At 43.0% G+C, this 21,624-nt stretch overlaps 1 protein-coding gene and 1 long non-coding RNA gene across 4 annotated transcripts in view; both read right to left on the bottom strand.

Annotated features, from left to right (window-relative positions):
• Positions 1–21,624, bottom strand: part of UBE2W (ubiquitin conjugating enzyme E2 W) — a 64,280-nt gene that overhangs the window by 33,688 nt on the left and 8,968 nt on the right. The window lies entirely within an intron of this gene.
• LOC121165627 lies at positions 1,035–16,391 on the bottom strand. The gene is made up of 3 exons (XR_005885304.1): positions 15,603–16,391; positions 6,557–6,561; positions 1,035–1,048 (listed from the first exon to the last, which is right to left on the bottom strand). It is a non-coding gene; the product is annotated as an uncharacterized LOC121165627 (long non-coding RNA).

Raw genomic sequence — 21,624 nt, 5'->3', positions numbered from 1 at the left:
AACCGGAGCAGCCAGGACTCAAATTGGTGTTCATATGGAATGAATAGTGCTTAGAGTGCGTACAGGTGGAGGACTAGCCAGTGGAGCCAATGCCCCAGCCTCACACAGGAGCTTTCAATTTACAGACTTGTAAACCAAGTAACCCTTGGATGGCATTGTGATGCAGCACATTTGGACTCTACCTGTGAAGCTACCATTCCACATGTGCACCAGTTCCTGTCTAGGTTGTTCCACTTCCCATGTTTGCCCTACACCACACATCACCTTCCATCCACTGTTCAATCCCTCACCACCCACCAAATCCTGGGCCTAGGCAAGGCCGAAGCCAGGATCCCAGAGCTTCTTCCAGGATCCAAGTCACGTGTAAGGGACCCCAAGCACTTGGGCTACATTCCAGTATTTTCTCAGGCACATTAGCAGGGAGCTCGGTCAGAAGTGGGACAGCCAAGACTTGAACTGCTGCCCATGCATAATGCCAGAATCACAGGCAGAGGCTTAATTTGCTATGTCACAATGCTGGTCCTGTAAATAAAATTTTAAACTTACTTATTTATCTGAAAGGCAGAATAACAGAAATGGTCAGGGGTGCAGAGAAAGGGAAAAAATATTACTCCACAAATGCCTGCAAAGCCAGTGATGAGCCAAGCTGAAAGCAGTGGCCCAGAAATTCAGCCAGGTCTCCCATATGGGTAGCAGGGGTCCAAGTACTTGAACCACCCTCTGTTGCCTTTCCAGGTGCATTAGCAGGAAGGTGGAGCAGATGCAGAAGAGCTGGACCTCAGAGCAGCACTCCAATATAGAATAAAAGCAAGCATCCCTCCCAAGCAGTGGTCCACTAACCCTAGCTTTATCTAATCCACAGCACTGCAACACCCTTTTACAAATAAGTATTTTAGAACTCTGGGTTAAACAAAGAAAAACTGATTTTTTAACACAGGGCTTCTAACACACTAACTTGCACAGCGATTCTCCAAGGAAAGAAAGATGGCATAAAGAAGCTTACAAAAATAAAGTTTCAATTATTTGAACTCTCATCTTTGGAAAAATACTGCTGTGGAAATGCTCTAGAGAAAAGGAAGACAGGAAAAATAGCCCTTGTTTATGAAGCAAAGGAGAGTCAGTGTGCATTAGTTACTAAGTACAGGAAAGATACAAAGGTAAGGCCAGAAGAGTTTTACAAAATTAGCCCTAGATCTCCTGAACATGATGATGAAAACTGCTAAAGAAAAGAAAGTTTCCAATCTGACAGAAATTCTGATGTATCAACACAGGAAGAGACTTATGGTCAGCTTCCCAAAGAATCCTCAATTAGCCCTGCATCCTGATGTTGAGCACACTTTGTGTAGTTCCCTTTCACCGTTAAACCAGAGTTGCTCTGTGTGACTAGTGGAACTAAACAGAAAGATAGTAAGTACGTCATCATGAGTTTGCTGGGCAGTAATGATTAATACCAAATCTTTCCATCCTCTCCCATTAGAACCACAAAAAGAGGCTACTATCCACTGCTTAATATTTTTTTTCAAATATTTATTTATTTTTATTAGGAAAGTAGGTTTACAGAGAGAAGGAGAGTCAGAAAGATCTTCCATTCGCTGGTTAACTCCCCAAGTGGCTGCAGTGGCTATTGCTGAGCTGATTTGAAATTACAAGCCAAGAACGTCTTCGGGGTTGCCAGGCTTTGGGCCATCTTCTATTGCTTTCTCAGGCTGTAAGCAGGAAGCTGGGTGGAGCAGCCAGAACATAAATCAGCACCCATATAAGATCCTGGCACTTGTAAAGATTTAGCCACTGAGCCATCACATTAGGCCCTCTTCTTCATTTCTATATTATCAAGTTAGAAGCTAACTCAGGCACAGATCTAGGTGTTCAACTGAAAGTGCATAGTCATTGCATTCAAAAATCAGTAACGGCAAATCCTGTCTTCAAGCAGGGAGTAAACTACCTTGCACATCCTCAATAGTGAGAAAGCAGGAGCAGTATCCTGAGAATTAAGGAATGACTACTGATGAAAATAATAATTTACTGATTTAGTAATAAAACTGTTAAAAAGGGCAAACAACGTATCTGTTTGGCAGGCTCACAAAATCAGGAAATTCACCCATAGATGTTTATCTTTGCTGGAATTGCTGTTCCTTAGAAAGAGTAAGAAATATCTTCAAGTGATCATGCCTCAAAGTATCCTTTCAGTTCTTCTAGAAAAATGTCTTAAATTCCTTGGAGGTACACACAGAGGACCTAAAGCAACAGGTAGTAGGTCCCGGTGCAATAGCTAAATGGCTAAATGCTCACCTTGCATGCGTCAGGATCCCTCATGGGTGCTGGGTTGTGTCCCAGCTGCTCCACTTCCCATCCAGCTCTCTGCCTGTAGCCTGCGAAAGCAGTAGAGGACGGCCCAAAGCTTGGGACCCTGCAGTTGCATGAGACATTATGAAGTTCCTGACCCCTGGCTTCAGATTGGTACATCTCTGGCCCTTGTGACCATCTGGGGAGTAAATCAGCAGACGGATGATATTTTTGTCTCTCCTTCTCCCCATAAATCTGATATCTTTCCAATAAATATAAATCTGTTTTAAAAAGGCTTTATTAAAGAGTTGAATGCAAAGATAAATTAAAAATCATATACACTTAAACAACTGAAGATCTGCTATAATCTTTTAGAGGTGCTTTGATTAGCCTATAAAAAATTATGGTTTCCTTCTTACTCATTCTCTCAAAGCATTTGGTCTGGAGGAACCTATCATGTAAGCAGCTTAATTGTGAGGAGGCATTCAACTTCTAACTTTGAAGGCAAAGTATTAAACAGGGCCACTGTGGTGCACTGGTTTGTGTCCTGGCTGCTCCACTTCCAATTCAGCTCTCTGTTTATGGCCTGGGAAAGCAGACTCTGCACCCACATGGGAGGCCCGGAGGAAGCGCCTCCCCAGGGTCAGTTCAATTCTGCCATTTGGGAAGTGAACTAGCAGATGGAAGGCTTTTTCTCTACCTCTTATTCTCTCTGCCTTTCAAACAAAAATAAATCTTAACAACAACAACAAAAATAAAAGCAGATGAAGGGACTGGCATCATGAAGCAACAGGCTAGGCCTCCACCTGTGGTGCCAGCATCCCATCTAGGTGCCAGTTTGAGTCCCAGCTGCTCCACTTCTGATCTCAGCTCACAGCCTGAAAGCAGCAGATGGCAGCCCAGGTACTTAGGCCCCTGCCTCACAAGAGAGAACCAGAAAAACCAGGTTCTGCCTCCTCACTTTAGACCAGCTTCAGCTGCTATAGACATCTGAGGATTAGTCCAGCGGATACATCGCTATTGGTCTCTCAAACACAAATAAAATACATCTTAAACAACAACAACAACAACCCCCCCCCCCAAAAAAAAGAGAGAAAGAAAGAAAGGAAGAGAAAGCCAATGAGAGACAGCAGTAAATGCTTTGATATTGCCAGCTTATAAAGCCATCACAATAGGGCTGGCATTTGGCACAGCAGTTAGTACACTACTGGGGGTACTGCGTCAGAGGGCCTGCATTTGTATTCCCCTCTCCACTTTCACTTCAGTTTCTTGCCAATCTGCACCCCATGAGGGTAATGACTCAAGTCCCTGGGACACTGCCACTCAAATGGGAACCCCAGAAGAAATCCTGGGTCTCCTGGCCGCCGCCTGGCACAGTCCTGGACACTGAGGTCACCTGGAAGATCTTGGTCTCTGTCTCTCAGCCTTTCAATTAAGTGAAAGTTAAAAGAAACAAAACAAAAAAACACAGCAATACTGGTCTGCTTGCCCAGACTGTAGTGAAAATGCCAGCTATAAACTGAAATATTTGTAAATGGGAAATAACTGTAGAAGCGAACCAGTGTAAAACAGCAAAACCCCCAGGAACCACAGTGGGAAAGAAGGGAGATTAGTTTCAGTGGTTCACGGTCAAGTATCCCTCTTGTATGTCTCTAACTTGGTGAAGTATGGGGAAAACACAAATGGATTATAAACATGCCATTATCTTCCAAATCTAAGACATACTACCAACTCTATGACATGCCATTACATGATAAAATACTAGGAAAGGGGGAAAAAAAACAACTCCCTCCAATTATTCAATGATAGACACTGATAACACATATCTTGATTTGAAAGATGTTAAAGTATAAAGAATGGATTTTAAAAACCTACAAAATATGGAATTATAAAGAGTTAACTTTCTTTTCAAGTACACCCTACAACAACACCCAGGAAATAAAACTTCATCAATTAAGTTTCAGTAAATGTAACAACTGAAATGATTCTAGTTCATATTATATCTCATCTATCCCAAAATATGTGCAAGTTAATAATTAAATACGCACTTTATTCTCAGAATTCGTACAGCACTACACAGACATCTATACCTCTAGACACAAAAGGTCTGAAGTCATTAACAAAAAGATTCATTTTGCCTCATTCATCCATTAAAAACAGCCAGGCCTAGAATATCAATGTTTTAAAACATGCTGGGCCCGGCAGTGTGGCCTAGAGGCTAAAGTCCTCGCCTTGAACACACCAGGATCCCATATGGGCGCCAGTTCTAATCCCGGCAGCTCCACTTCCCATTCAGCTCCCTGCTTGTGGTCTGGGAAAGCAGTCGAGGATGGCCCAAAGCTTTGGGATCCTGCACCCATGTGGGAGACCTGGAGGAAGTTCCTGGTTCCCGGCTTCAGATCGGCGCAGCACCAGCCGTTGCGCTCAGTTGGAGAGTGAATCAATGGGTGGAAGATCTTCTTCTATGTCTCTCCTCCTCTCTGTATATCTGACTTTGTAATAAAACTAAATAAATCTTAACAAACAAACAAACAAAAACATGTCAACTCTAAAATAAACCTGAGAGTTACCTAACCTTCATCTTATTGTTGCTCAAGTCTGGAAAGCTCGCAGCAATCTGAGCTCTTCTGAGAAACCCATAGGGGTTCTCACATTCAGTCAGAAGGAACCTAACACATTTAAACACCACCGCATACAGGCCACTTAACACTTTCGGAACTAGTTTCGCTTAAGGAACTAGCACGTATTCTTACTCCTTCCTCATATAAATGAGTGATATGAAACTGTGTTTCACAAATTCCTTTTTTCTCATGAGAAAACCGCTGACAAATTCTCCACTATACAACTACCAATGACAAGGTAATTAGGACACATTAAAAGGTGAATTAACATTCTAGTATAATATATTACCTGAAAATATCTTCCATCATTCCAACAACCACGGATGTGCGACACTTCCTAAACCATAAACCATTTTACACCTTAGTGCACAAGAGCTTTTATTTTTTCTTCAGATTTATCTTCAGTTATTTGAAAGGCAGAGTTACTGAGAGAAGGAAGGAGAGACACAAGAGGTCTTCTGTCTACTGGTTCATTCCCCAAATGGTCACAAGTGCCAGGAATGGGCCAACCAAAGCCAGGAGCTTCACCCGGGGCTCCCACCTGGGTGACAGAGGCCCAAGAATCTGGGCAACTCCCATAGCTTTTCCAGTTGCATTAGCAGGGCGTTGAATAGCAAGTACAGCATCTGGGATCCTAGCTGGTGCACATGTGGGATGCTGACCCTGCAACCTCAACTTAACCAGCTACACCACAATGCCAGAGAATTATTATTTAGATTTATTCTTCTTTATGACTGTTAAGGAGATAATAACATGAAAAAGTTCCTTCTCTCCCTATCTTTCACTGTCACCCCTCCAAGAGTCATCATAGTATAGTTTTTCCTACTGAAGATGAAATACGGGAACACAAGGACATGAAATAAAATACTCACATATTAGTACTCTTAGCCTTCAAATGTATAGCCTTCAGAAGGCTCAAGAAACAGGCTGTAGAGAGCAGTAAAAGCAATCTAAAAAGTAATCTCAGGGCCCGGCAGTGTGGCCTAGCAGCTAAAAGCCCTAGCCTTGAACTAGCCAGGATCCCATATGGTCGCCAGTTCTAACCCCAGTGGCCCCTCTTCCCACCCAGCTCCCTGCTTGTGGCCCAGGAAAACAGTCAAGGACAGCCCAAAGCTTTAGGACCCTGCACCCGTGTGAAAGACCTGGAGGAAGTTCCTGGCTCCTGGCTTTGGACTGGTGCAGGACCAGTCACTGCAGTCACTTAGGGAGTGGATCATCAGAAGGAAGATCTTCCTCTCTGTCTCTCCTCCTATCTGTATGTGTATATCTGACTTTGCAATAAAAATAATACATCTTTAAAAATAATAATCTCAGCAATATTGTTGTGGCATAGCAGGTCAAGCCACTGCCTGCAACACTGGCATCCAAAACAGACAGATGCTGGCTTGTGTGTTGGCCTGATACTGGCCTTGAAAAACAGTTTGGGCCTCTGCTACTTACATTAGAAATCTCTTCCTCTAACTTCACTTTTTAAATTATTGTTTCTAAAAAAGTGTAATCACTCTAAAATATAATCACTGAAACACACCACCAGCATTGTGCATATGACATGCATTAATTCCAGGACCGCTGTGGATACAACAATCCCCAGATACTCAAATCCCTTATGAAAATGACATGGTATTTACATGTAACTCCTGAATACTCTAAACTGTCTCTACATTGCTTAAAATATCTACTATAATGTAAAGGCTACCTAATAGCTGTTATATTGCTTAGGCGACATTGACAAGAAAACATCAGTACATGTTCAACAGGCACAATTTCTCATCTCTGAGTGTTTGATCTGTGTCTGAGGAGGTGAAATCCACAAATAGAGGACAACTGTAAATTCTACTGTATCCTATTCCTGCTCCCGAAACTTAAAATGCCAATGCCAGCACAAATAAGAACTCATAAAATCAAACTAAGTTTGACTATGCCAAATGCTTCCTTGGCATGGTCAAGAAATGAGATACAATAGATTAAATAAAAGGTGAAAATTAACATTAAAATTTACATTTTTAAGAGATGTATTTATTTTTATTTCAAAAGCAGATTTTACAGAGAGGAGAAAGAGATGTTTTCCACCTGCTGCTTCACTCTCCAAATGGCTGCAATGTCCAAAGCTGAGTTGGTCTAAAGCTGGGAGCCAGGGACTACTTCGCAGGCTCCTGGCTCCTAAGCGGGAGGCCATTATCCACTGCCTTCCCAGGCCACAAGCAGAGAGCTGGATTACCACTGAAGCAGCAGGGGCCTGGCACCATAACATAGCGGTTAAAGTCCTTGCCTTGAACATGCCAAGATCCCATATGGCCACCAGTCTAATTCTGGCAGCTCCACTTCCCATCCAGCTCCCTGCTGTGTCTGGGAAAACAGTCAAGGACAGCCCAAAGCCTTGGGACCCTTCACCTGTGTGGGAGACCAGGAAGAAGTTCCTGGCTCCTGGCTTCGGATTTGCTCTGCTCCAGCTGTTGCAGTCACTTGGGGAGTGAATCAATGGATGGAAGATCTTCTTCTGTCTCTCCTCCTCTCTGTATTCTGCCTTCCCAATAAAAAAAAAAAAAAAAAAAAAAAAAAAAAACAGAAGTGAAGCAGTGGGTGCAGCGCATTGGCCTAAGCCACGAATGTCCTTGCTTTGAATGTGCCGGGATCCCATATGCGTACTGGTTCTAATTCCAACAGCCCCGCTTTCCATCCAGCTCCCTGCTTGTGGCCTGGGAAAGCAATCTAGGATGGCTCAAAACCTTGAGACCCTCTACCCGTCTCAAGACTCGTGGGAGACTCGGAAGAGGCTCTGGGCTCTGGCTTCGGACTGGCTCAGTCTTGGCTGTTGCAGCCATTTGGGGAGTGAGTCCAAGGACAGAAGATCTTCCTCTCTGTTACTCCTCAATGTATATCTGACTTTCCAATAAAAATAAATATTTAACAAAAAAACAGAAATGAAGCAGCTAGGACATGATCCAGAACCAGCATGGGATATCAGTGCTTGCCGAAAGAGGATTAGCATGCTACATCACACCACCGGCCCCAAAATTTATTTTTATTTATTTTTATTTTTTTAAAGATTTATTTTATTTTTATTGGAAAGGCGGATATACAGAGAGGAGAGACAGAGAGGAAGATCTTCCGTCTGATGATTCACTCCCCAAGTGAACAAGACGTCCATTGCTATGCCGATCCGAAGCCAGGAGCCTCTTCCGGGTCTCCCACGTGGGTGCAGGGTCCCAAAGTTTTGGGCCGTCCTCCACTGCTTTCCCGGGCCACAGGCAGGGAGCTGAATGGGAAGCAGGGCTGCTGGGATAGAACCGGCGCCCATATGGGATCCCGGGCGTGCAAGGCGAGGACCTTAACCACCTGCGCCATCGCGCAGGGCCCCAAAATTTATTTTTAAACATTTAAACTTACTGTTCCTTTAAATGAAACTGACTTCTTTGGGCTGTGTTTGCTTTTTTCCATGAACCCAGTGAATTCATACACAACCTAAACCTATCTCACTCCAGGAGACAAAGAGGGTTACAACTCAGGAGCAAAGCTTATCTACTCAGCACAGTCCAGAGCTCAGGCATCTGATGTTCTGGAAGCTAAACCCCAAATAAAATACTGAAGTTACCAAGAAATCTTGTCCTAGAATGAGATAAAAGACAATTCAGAGTCATTCTCCCTTTGATTGCATATTATAGATGAAAATTTTTTAAAAAAAGAGCCCTAGATCTGCTATCTAAGTTGTAGTCAGGATTTTGAGTGCACAATAAATCTTAAATATGCTGAACAAAATGATGACTCTGTCCTCAAAGACAGGGAAAGTTTGGTAGGACTCAGAAACCGAACTTCAGATCCATCATGAGACAATAACTGATACATTAGTGTATATGACTTATTTTTCAAAGTGCAAGTACAATGTAAACCTTAGGAGTGTGAGATATTGCAGTCTGAACATTTGTGTCCCACCAAAATTCCTATGGTGAAATCTAGTCCCGAATGCATTAGCAGGAAGACATAGGATCTTTGGGAAGTTAAGTGGGTATGAAACCAGAGTTCTGGTAAATAATGCCTCTACAGAAAACCCTGGATTCCAAGATGGCTGAATTGGGAAAACACATGAAAACACATGCCAATTCTAACCCGAGGAAGGTTAACAGAAGTGGAGCAGGTACATTCCCAAAGAGCTGAAGAAAAGCTGGCAGTGAAAACATTACCAAAAGAAGAGATGCAGTGGAAAAGCATGACAGTACACCAACAACAAGCAGGGATGCCACACATGAACTCCACAGCCAGGGGCTGCAGCAAACACCAGCATCTGAGAGCAAAGGGAGGGCAGACTGTGCTCTGGCACTGCTGATATGCCCGAGGGAGAACTCTGAAGGCCACTCTGACTTTAAGGCAGGCATGGAGCCTTGGTGGCGGGCAGGGTCCCATGTGCAGGGAAAGTGCATTTCTTTTCTCCCATGCCCTCACAAGGGTACTCAGTAACTGGCAGAGATAGTCCCACTTTCATGCCAGGAGAAATAGAGGTGGCATTTGCAGATGACCAACCAGGTGACTTCATAAATCCACATTTCCCACTGACTTTGTGTCTGGTCCAGTAGGTTGGCAGGAGGCTGGGCACCCACTTGGTGAATAAGGCACTTCCATCCTCCCACCGTGTCACAGGTTCCAAGACTCAAAAAATGCTAAGGCAGAGCACCACAGGCAGCTGGTTCTGGGAATGCCTCTACTATCTGGGGACGAGGCAGGTTCACAGGGCTGAGAGCGGATCCCCTACTCATGGGCTATGCTTAAGGAAATTCTGTGGCTGTACAACACAGTGTGGTACACATCTACATCTCTGAGCAATCACTTCAGAGGCTAAGAGATTGAGCGGCTGCAATGGGTCATTGTGCTCACACTGAGAACTCTCCTTCATATGATAACCCTGAACATTGATAACTTGAGAGGTGGGTGAGATTGTGATTATTCTAGCCGATGAGACCATAACCTCCCCGTACTAACAGAGGAGACCTACCACACTCAACCTGGGTGTCAGACGGTACGCCCCACACTTGAGCACTGACCAGAGCTTAGAACCCTGCCCACAACATGTCAGTGGCAATCCACTAAAGGAGCTGACACCACAGAGGCAAAGTTTAAATGCAAAAGCCAAAAGATGGGAAAATTAACAAGTGTTTCCACAAATGCCTATAAATAAATGTTGAAATAAAGATGATGATATGACTTTCCAAAAAGAATATAACACTTCGATATTTAGAATATGGCAACGAAGACAATGATAAAATGCCTAACCATAAGATCACTCAAACAGATTTATGATATAAACAAATTTATATAAGGTTGAACATTTTTACTGACAAAGATACTGAAGAGAAATAAAATTCAAGCATCAGAAATGAAGAGACTCTTATACCAAATAGAAAACACAGCGGAAAGCCTCAACAACAGACATGGCACAGCAGAAGAAAGAAGATCTGAGCTAGAAAATGAAACCTCGGAAATATCTCAGACAAAAAGGAAAGAAATCAGAAAATGTTGCTTTCAGATTTACAGGATGCTATCAAACAACCAATCACACATGTCTTAGGAGTTCCTGAAGCCATGGGAGAATGATTAGAAAGCCTACTCAGTGAAATAAGAGGAGAAAATCTCCTTGATTTGGAAAAAAGAGACATCCAAGTACACAGAAGCACACAGAACTACTAGAACAAATACTCAGAAAAGGTCTTCACCATAACACATTTTCAGTATTAAAACATAAAGATTCTATGTGACAAAAGTAAACGTATATGCACCCACTGACAGGGTGGTCTGACTATAAAATAAATGTTAGCAGATCTAAAGAGAGACAAACTCAAGTAACTACGGGAAATTCAACACTACACTTTCATCCTTGGATAGATAAATTATGCAGAAAATCAACAAAAGATTACACAGCTAATCTACAACACACACCACATGAACAAATTGGCATGTACAGAACACTCCATCCCACAGTTTCAGAATACACATTCTTTTCATTAGGGCATGGAACTTTCTCCATAGGCGTTATGCTAGGCTATAAAAACAGTCTCAGCAAATTTTTAAAAACTGAAATCATGGTACATATCTTTTCTGACCACAGTGGAATGCACCTGAAAACTGACAACTCAAGAAACTCTTAAAAATATCAAATTAAGGAAATTGGACAATACACAAACGAATGAACGGTTGGCCACTGCAGAAAACACAAAATTCCTGGAAACAAATAAACATGACATCACACATATCAAAACTTCTGGGATACAACAAAAGCAGTGGTAACACAGTTTAGGGGCCAGCTCTGCAGTGTGGCTGGAAAAGCTGTCATCTACATCGCCTGCATCCCATTTGAGTCATGAGTCACAGTGGCTCCAATTGAAAAAAGAAAAAAAAAAAAAAACATTTTTATTAGAAAGGCAAATTCGATTTACAGAGAGAAGGAGAGACAGAGAGAAATATTGTCCATCCACTGGATCATGCTGTGACCGCCAGAGCTAAACCGATCCAAACCCAGGAGATTCTTCCAGGTCTCCCACACAGGTGCAAGGTCCCAAGGCTTTGAGCCATCTTCTGCTGCTTTCCCAGGCAGGGAGCTGGAAGGGAAGTGGAGCAGCTGCAGCTGGGACATGAACCAGTGCCCATATGGGATCCTGGTGCTTGCAAGTTGAGGATTTATCCCTTAAGCCATTGTGCCAGGGCCAGCTGCTTCACTTTCAATCTAATTCCTGTTAATATACCTGGGAAAGCAACTAAAGCATTTAGGGTCCCTTCTCCCAGAAGTGAGAACCAGAGGAAGCTCCTCCTGGTTTCAGCATGACCAAGGCTCAACATGGTAACAACTGGGGATTGAACCAGAGGATGAAGATTCTCTTTCTCTCTCTCTACCCTGCCCCAATACACCCACTATGCTTTTAAAATTAAAAACAAATGTTTCTTTTGCCCTCCCCCACCATGCTTTCAAAATTGAAAACGAAGCATTTTCTTTTTCTTTTACAAAAAGATAGGGCCAGGGCCCACGACAGTGATTCAGCAGCTGAAGTCTTCGCCTTGAGCGTGCCAGAATCTGATATGGACCCGGGTTCTAATCCAAGCAGCCTGGCTTCCCACCCAGCTACCTGCTTGTGCCCTGGGAGGGCAGTAGAGGATGGCGTGAAGCTTGGGACCCTGCACTTGCATGGGAGACCAGGAAGAAGTTCCTGGCTTCAGATAGGCTCAGCTCAGATAGGCTCAGCTCCAGCCACTGCGGTCACTTGGGGAGTTAATCATCAGTTGGAACATGTTCCTCTCTGTGTCTCTTCCTCTCTGTATATCTGCCTTTCTAATAAAAATAAATACATCTTGGGCCTGGCGGTGTGGCCTAGTGGCTAAGGTCCTCACCTTGAATGCACCAGGATCCCACATGGTCGCTGGTTCTAATCCCAGCAGCTCCATTTGCTTTCTCTCTCTCCTCCTGTCTGTATATCTGACTTTGTAATAAAAACAAAATTTAAAAATAAAATAAATAAATAAGTACATCTTAAAAAAATACATCTTAATAAGCATGGTAACTCAATAGGCTTATCCTTAGTGCTTAGCCTTGTAGTGCTGGTATTCTATATGGATGCCAGTTCTAACGCTGGCTGTTCTACTTCTGATCCAGCTCCCTGCTTATGGCCTGGGAAAGCAGCAGAGGTTGGAGGATGTCAAGTCTTTGGGCTTCTGCACCCATGAGGGAAACAGAAGCAGCTCCTGGTTCCGGGTTCCAGATTGGCTCAGCTCTGGCCGTTGAGCCATTTAAGGAGTAAACCATCAGATGGAGAATCTGTGCCTCATTCTCTGTAAGTCTGCTACAACTCTCTACGTTGCAATTTATAGCTCACTTAGCATAATTGTTAGAACAAAAGTATTTTCCTAAAATGCACTGCAACCTATTGCCATTTTTATTGGTCTAAGGTCAATAATTTCCAGTGAAAATGTAATTTTGTGGTTTATCACAAGCTTCATGTGGCTGTTCATTTGCACCCTTTAAAAGGATATTTGAAATATCTTGGCAATTGTGAAAATATTGTTGTCTGAGAGCTCATCAAGGAAAGTATCAAATCCAATAATGGAGGTCAAGAAAACCTCTACTTAGGAGTCAGCATGGACAGAACTGTGTTAACTGCGAACCTCCAACTATTAACTGAAGTCAGGTGCACACTCATATCTGCTTTTTATAGGAAAAACTAACACTTCTGGCATTAGAAGTTCTGTGTCAGTATTGCAGCATGGTTGCTTAAGCTGCTGCCTGTAGTACTGGTATCCCACATGGGCACCCATCTAAGTCCTAGCTGCTCAATTTCTGATCAGCTCCATGCTAAGGCACCTGGGAAAGCAGGGGATGGTCCAAGAGCTTGGGCCACTGCACCCACATAGAAGACCAGATAAAGCTCCTGGTTTTGACCAGACTCAGCTCCGGCTTTTGCAAGCTGTTACGGGCACCAGTCTGTATCCTGGCTGCTCCATTACCAATCCAGCTCCCTGCTTGTGGCCCGGGAAAGCAGTCAAGGACAGCCCAAAGCCTTAGGACCCTGCACCTGCATGGGAGAACAGCCATTTAAGCAGTGCCAAATGGCACCAATCGTTCGGGGAGTGAAAAAGCTGACTGAATAGAGTACTCACTTGCGATCACTGCCCTCTCTGTAACACTGCCTTTCAAATAAATACTTCTTTAAGAAATGGGGAGTGAGGGTGAGGGAGTGTGGACACTAGCACTGTGGCTTGGCTGGTTAAGCCATCACCTGCTCACACAGGTGCCAGTTTGAGTCCTGGTTACTCCATTTCTGACCCAATTTCCTGTTGATTTTGCCTGGGAAAGCAGTGGAAGATGCCCCAACTGCTTGGGGTCCCCTTTACCCATGTGGGAGACCCAGAAGACGTTTGCAGCTTCAGCATGGCACAGCCCTGGATACTTCAGTCATTTGGGGAGTGAACCAGTGATGGAAGACACCTCTCCCTATCTCTCTCTAACTCTTCCTTTCAAATAAATCTTGACAGAAACAAAACAAAGAAAACACACATAGATTGTATATTGTGAGTACATAAATAGGAGGGAAAAAACTGGCTATTTTTTAAAAACTTACGGGCTTACAGTTATCCTATGACTCAGTAATTACACTCCTGGGTCCATAGCTAAATCAAAGTATAACATGCATGTACATAAGAACATTTGCATGAACATACATGGAAGCATATAATCAAGACGTGAAAATGATCCAAATGATTGATCAACTGATGGATACAAGAAGCAATTCACATTATCAGTTGACAGAGTAAACAAATTCTGAGTACAACCATAAAATGAATATTTTGCCACCAAAAAAAATGAAGTGCTAATACAAGTACCTACTTACAAATAATTCATATATGACCCCAATTATATGACAATGCCCAGAAAAGTTATATTCACAGAGACAATTTAAATTAGTGGGTTTCCAGAAGCTGCAAAAATGAAGAAATTGGGAATGACTGCAAGCAGATAAGGGGTTTCACTTTGGGGTAACCAGAATGTTCAAAATTCAGTTTTAAATACATTAAAAGCCACTGAATTGTACACTTTAGCAGGATTAAGTTTTAATTAATTTTATTTCTTTAATATAAAGTAAGTAAATTTAACATGTTTCATGGTTTAAATTTAGAAGCACAGAAGCTCCTCCCATCCTCCTCCTCTTTTAAAAGATAAGTTTTGTGCTATATAAATTACATTTCAATTGAAAGAACCTGATTTTTCTTTTTTTTAAAAAAAGATTTATTTATGTATTGGAAAGTCATATATACAGAGAGGAGGAGAGACAGAGAGGAAGATCTTCCATCCAATGATTCACTCCCCAAGTGAGTACAATGGCCGATGCTATGACGATCCAAAGCCAGGAGCCAGGAACTTCCTCCAGGTCTCCCACACACGGGTGCAGGGTCCCAAGGTTTTGGGCTGTCCTCGACTGCTTTCCCAGGCCACAAGCAGGGAGCTGGATGGGAAGTGGGGCTCCGGGATTAGAACCGGTGCCCATATGGGATTGCGGCGCATTCAAGGTGAGGACTTTAGCCGCTAGGCCACGCCGCTGGGCTTGAAAGAACCTGATTTTTCAAAGTGATATAGAGGACCCATAATTTTATTTAGTTATTGGTCAGATTCTGAAGTATTGGCAAAAATACACATTAATTAAAAACCCTTTTTCCGGTGTCTCTCTCTCTCCCCTCTTTCGAGAGGCACCCCACCTCCTGGCTTTCTCTTGGGAGGTGCTTCCCCTTTCTTCTCCCTTCCCTGCTCACCTGGTCCCTTCGCAAATAAACTTTTCTGTGTGCAACAGAAAAAAAAAAATTCCGTTCTCCTTCCTATGGTGTGGAAATACAGAGATCTCACATGAGACATGATGATAACAGAAATACAGGTTTTTCCATTGATGGCTAACAGAGTAATCAGGAATCAGGGAAATCAGGAAAAGAAGCTATGTGGTAGCGATGATAATTTTAAAATAGGTAGGGCCTACAGATTACAAGTTATAATTCACAAATAACTAAAGATATATGCAATGAAATAATCTGCAACCTTACCCCATATGAATGTTTTATCATTTCTTTGTTGGGGTGTAGAAGGAAAAGCTGGCTAGGCAGTTAAGTGGCAAAACAAGAATTCAAGTTCAAATTTATGTGATTGCAAAGGTTGTGTTCATTCATTCATTCAGTATTCACTGACGGCCTCAAAACTTGGAGTCACAAAATGAAATGAGCCATTCCTATCTAAAGAGCAGATGCAACCAGGGCAAAGGCCCTCAGGCAGGAGCAGCATGGTGGTCAGGAAGAAACAAAGGACTGCGTTCTCTTGGACCTCGGGAAAGTGGCACATCAGGCTGAGGAGCTGCAGCTCTTACCCAAGTCCCAGGGGTTCTCTTCAGATACCTGCTAACCACACTGGGAGGGCAGCGCAAGATGACCCAAGCACTTGGGCCTCTGACACACCACATGGCAGGGCCTGGCTTAGACCTGGCTACTGTGGGTCTGGAAGATCTTTTTCTCTAGTCACTGTGCTTTTCATAGAACTTCTTTTTGAATAAGGCCTTTTAATATTAAAAGTGATTCTGAATAATATTAGGAGAAGATCAGGAAACCGCAGCAGGATTGTCAATGAAGTGATATCTGTTTTAAAACAACTTAACCGTGGATTGAAAAAATCATGAGACAAGGAGAGAAGCAGGGAAATCAGTTATGAAGTTGTTGAATAATCTGAGATGATGATGATGATAAAGATGATGATATATGGAGTAATTCAGAAGAATGGACAAGTAGTTGAGAATCGGACTTCTTTGTTTTTGTTTCTTAACAGAGAAAGAGTAATAGAAGTCTTCCACTTACTAGTTTGCTTTCCAAACAGCCACAATGTCCATCTGAGCTGAGCTCATCAGATCCGAAGCTGGAAGCCAGGAGCTTCTTCTAGGTCTCCCAAGTATGTATGTGTATATGGAGGGGTATATATATATATATATATATATATATATATATATATATATATACATACACATACACATATAGACGTGTATATATATATGTATATATATATACACAGACACACACATATATATACACACGCACATATAAATTAAAGTTGATTGACTAATGGTTTGACAATGGGTGAGATGAAACCAAGGCTTTTGGTTCAGAAACCAGAAGAATGAAATTGCCACATACCAACAGAAGATACCACAGAAAACAGATATGAGAGGGGTAGGTGCGCAGTAGGCAAGACAAAGTTTGAGATGCTAGTGTAGTGGCATAATGGGTAATTCTCTACCTGCCATGTCAGCATCTCCTACATACAGCAGTTCAAGTCTCAGCTTCTCCACTTTTTTAAGATTTATTATTTATTTTTATTGCAAAGTCAGATATACAGAGAGGAGGAGAGACAGAGAGGAAGATCTTCCATCCAATGATTACTCCCCAAGTGACCGCAATGACCAGTACAACACCAATGTGAAGCCAGGAGCCAGGAACTTCCTCCAGGTCTCCCACACGGGTGCAGGGTCCCAGCTTCTCCACTTCTCATTCTGCTCTCTGCTTATGATCTAGGAAAGCAGCAGAGGATGACCCATATCCTTGGGCCCCTGCACCCATGTGGGATACCCAGAAGAAACTCCTGGCTCCACACTTTGGATAGGCTCAGCTCCAGCTGTTGCAGCCATCTGGGGAGTGAACCAGAAGACCGCAAACCTCTCTTTTTCTCTCCTTTTCTCTTGATAAATCTACCTTTCAAATATAAATAAATTAATTTTAAAAAAGAAAGCTAGAGACATCCATGTCCCATATTTTTTTTTCTGTTGCAGACAGAAAAGTTTATTTGCAAAGGGACCAGGTGAGCAGGGAAGGGAGGGAAGGGGAAAGCACCTCCGGAGAGAAAACCAGGAGGTGGGGTGCCTCTCAAAAAAGGAGGGAGAGAGCGAGAGACACCCCATGTCCCGTATTAGAGTGTTTGGGTTCAAGTTCTAGCTCCAGTTGTGATCCCAGCTTCCTACAAATGGAAAGAAATGTGGGATCACAAGACCTTCCCTAGGAAGAAGAACGTGATGTCATCGGAGCCCACACGGTGGCACAAGTTAAACTGCCACCTGAGATGCGATGCCAGCATCCCATCAGGCATTAATCTGTGTCTCAGCTGCTCCACTTCTGCTCCAGCTCCCTGAGAACAGGCCAGGGAAAGCAGCGCAAAGTGGTCCTGGTGTTTTGAGCCACCCATGCTGGAGACCTGGATGAAGCTGCTGGCTTCCAGCATTACCCTGACCAGTGTTGGCTGCTGTAGCCATCAGAGGAGTGAACCAGTGGATGGGAGAGCCCTCTCTTCCTCACTCTCTTTGTTAGCTCTGACTTAAACAAAAACACTGACAGCTCAAGTGCTTAGGTTCCTGCCACTCACATGTAAGACGAGCATTGGGTTCTGGATTTCCGGCTTTGGAATGCCTCAGTCCCAGCTGCTGTGAACATTTGAAAAAAGTCAATCAGTTGGCAGACCACTGTTTTTATATCTCAAATATGAAAAAAATATTAAATATTTTTAACAAAAAAAGTTGGTTTGGGGAAGATAAACTTTTTAAAGTTCACTTATTTATTTGAAAGGTAGAGTTACAGAGGAGAGACAGAGACAAGAAAGATCATCTGTCCACTTGTTCACACCAAAAATGGCAGCAATGGCTGGAGCTGAGCCAGTACAACCCTAGGGAGCCCAAAGACTTGGGCCATCTTCCCCTGCTTTCCCAAGCACATTATCAGGGAGCTGAATCAGAAGTGGAGCAGCCATATCAGATTGGGCCTATAGCATCCACCAGCACATATAAGACCCAAGGAGTAGGAGGGGAGGGTGTGTGTATAAGCCTAGTAGGGGGCTGCAGGGACTCTCCTTGTGAAAAGTGCTCCCACTGGTCAGCAAACAGCTGGGACTGGGGGCAGACTGGTATGTGCAGGAACCAGAGGAAATGCAGGTTAGTTGGCCTTTGCAACAGTATGGGCTGGCAGATGCAGGGAACTGGAGAGCAAGTTTTGTCAGACTAGACCACAGTACTACCTGGAAAGCACAAGAACTGAGGATGGGAGCAGACCTACTAGCGAAACTCTGGGCATCTCCTTGATGGGTCACAGCTCTTACCAGTGAGTGTGAGGACCAGGGCTGGGGGTTGGTTTGGCTAGACAGACGGTGGCACCATCAGCATGTATGTGGGCTGGATAGTAAGGCTGGTAGGCTTCAATACCCAACAATGTGTACAAGAGCCAAATGGGATGACGGATGGACAGGACAAGTCTGCTATACACAGCAGCATATTCAGAAGCCGAGGCTGAAGGTGTCGCTGGTGAGGGATTACTAGGGTTGCTTCAAGTAAGCTGCGGTTCCTGCTGGTTGTGCACAAGGGCTGAGTGTGTGGTGGGCAGCGTTGGGCTGGCCAATAATATCCAGTGGTTTGCACAGGAGATCGGACTGGGGATAGAACTAACCAGGCAACTACAACTCTGTGTGTGTGTGTGTGTGTGTGTGTGTGTGTGTGTGTGTGTGTGTGTGTGTGTGTGTGTGTGTAGGCTGATGTGGGTGATAGACTGGAGTAGACCCCGTACTGGCTGACACACACAGAAGTCAGATCCAGAGTAACTCTGGCAAGGTTTCTTTGGGGACCACCCTCCCTAACCACTGACTCAGAATCACTGTATTCAGAACTCCAAGCATTGGGAAAAAACACACAATCTATCAGACATGTGCCTCCTTGGTTGCATGAAGCCTGAGCAGTGGACAGCATGCCCAAATGCGCAAGGGGGACATGACAACCAGTTCATTGAGGCCTGCAGAGGACATCTAGCACCACAGAGAGCAGAACAAATTGGACAGCTCCCCCTAGTCAAGCTTTTACAGCAGGTATCTGGTCAAGTGTGGACTCTAAGGTGGACTATGTCAGCCAATGGACTTTGGAGGAATTTCCTCAACCTTGGAGCAATGAGATCAACAGCACCTCAGAACTATCAAAACCACTTTAGTAGTACCCTCAGAACAAGCTCCAAATCAGAGATCCTGGAATAACATCAAGTGGTCTTCCCCTATCACGGAGTACCAATGTGATGAGTATGCTGGGAGCAGTCCTTTTCCCCTCTCTGCCCACTTTTCCCAGATACAAGAAGAAAAAGGAGACCAAAGGCAGCTGTCTCATCCACTTTCCCCTATTCTTAGACCCTCCCCACCCTAATCAGTGGTCCAACTGGGCATGTATATGTTTCAACTAAGTAAACATCATCAAAAATAAAATTGTTAAAAAAAAAAAAAAACAAGTGCAGCAGCCAGGACTCAAAGTAGCACCCATATGAGATGCCAGCATGACAGGCAGCAGCTTTACCAACTGCCACGATACTGAACCCAAGGAAAACCTTACAAAAGTTTATCTCTAGGCTAACCTTTTTGTCCCAAGTACTACGTTACACAATGATTTTGCACAATACAGCTTTTTCAGTAGTAAAATGGGATTTGAAGTCAGCTCTTTAGATTCCACATATTATGCTCTTTATTTCTACAGAAGCTGTAAAACATCCGGACCAAAGCACTGGCCCCTCTTGATGGATTTTAAGCAAATGAATGAATTCAGTTTTTTCTCAGAATAAAAACAAATCAAAACCATGGATTACTTGTTACTGATCCAAAAGCTACGTTCACAAATAAAGATAATCAAATTTTTAAAACAGCTGACATTAAGTATTTTGCAGATAATATTCATGACAGACAGCAATGACATAAAGGTACAATAAAATTTACCTAACATGCTTTTAATTTAGGTAAATACTAAGAAGAGTTTATTTTCAGAAAATGTCAGATCACCCCACTTTCAACATTCTTCTTGACAATATTTTTAAACACTAAAAACTTATCATCATAATTTTGTTCAATGTACAAGCAAAAAAATCTGATCCATAGGGGCCAGCACGGAGGAATGACAAATAAAGCCACCACCTACGACACCCACATCCTACAAGGGCCTGCTCCACTTCCAATCCGGCTTCCTGCTTCCTAGGAAAGCAGTGGAAGATGGTCCAAAGGCTTGGATCGCTGCCACCCAAGTGGCAGACCCAAGTGAAGCTTCATTGTGACTCAGTGCTGACTGTTCAGCCAACTGGGAGTAAACCAGGAGAGGAAAGAGCTGTCTCTCCCTCCATGTAACTTCATTTTTTAAGTAAGCAATTTCTTACATGTGATCCATAAAGTAATTTTATATTATAAATAGTAATATTTCCTTTCATTTTCTTAAAGGAATATAAAATATTATAGTAAATGCTTAATTCCTGACTGAAACATTAAATAATTATTCCGATGACTTCTGTATAATACTATAAACATTTTAATATGTTCAAGGCCTATAACTTGACGTCAGAGTTCAGAGCATATATCCTAACTGCTTTATTACTTTTTTCTTAAAGATTTATTTGTTTTTATTGAAAAATCAGACATATAGAGAGAGGATGAGAGACAGAGAGGAAGATCTTCAGTCCACTGGTTCACTTCCCAAATGGCGGCAGTGGCTGGAGCTGAGCCAATCTGAAGCCAGGAGCTTGGAGTCTCTTCTGGGTCTCCCATATGGGTGCAGGGTCCCAAAGCTTTAGGCCATCTTTGACTGCTTTCCCAGGCCACACGCAGGGAGCTGGATGAGAAGTGTAGCCTCCAGGACAAGAACCGGCGCCCGTGTGGGATCCCAGGACATGTGAGGCAAGGACTTTAGCCACTAGGTTACCGCCCCGGGCCCTATTACTCTGTTCACAACAGAAGTTGTTTTACTTCATTTTAGAAAAAAAAAATCAAAAACCAGAGGAAATATGAAAATACTTGAAAAACCCTTAAGTGATGATAAGCAAATCAAGAAAAAAGAACCAGCTTTTTGCAACCTAGCTACAAACATGAATTTTAGGTCATTCCTTAATAGGTACTCAACCTATTACAAAACTGTTTAATAGATTTCCCTAAAATGAAATTAAACTAATTTAGAATTTCCTTTAGGAAATTTAGGAATGCTTGCTTAAGTATCAACTGATAAATGTTTACTGTTCTCACTACATGCAGTTCAAGGACAGAGGAAATGTATGAAGTATACGGCCCAAGGGTAGAAAAGATCTGAAAAGTTAAATAAAAATCTGAACAGGAGTAGACATTGGGGCACAGCATGTTAAGACACCACCTGTAACACCTGCCTTCCAGGTGAATCCCCAT

Source organism: Ochotona curzoniae, unplaced genomic scaffold (genome assembly GCF_017591425.1).
Source record: "Ochotona curzoniae isolate NIBS_2020 unplaced genomic scaffold, NIBS_Ocur_1.0 contig_1071, whole genome shotgun sequence".
Lineage (NCBI taxonomy): Eukaryota > Metazoa > Chordata > Mammalia > Lagomorpha > Ochotonidae > Ochotona > Ochotona curzoniae.
The sequence above is the reverse complement of the archived record's forward strand: the minus strand, read 5'-3'. Positions and strand labels throughout refer to the sequence as shown.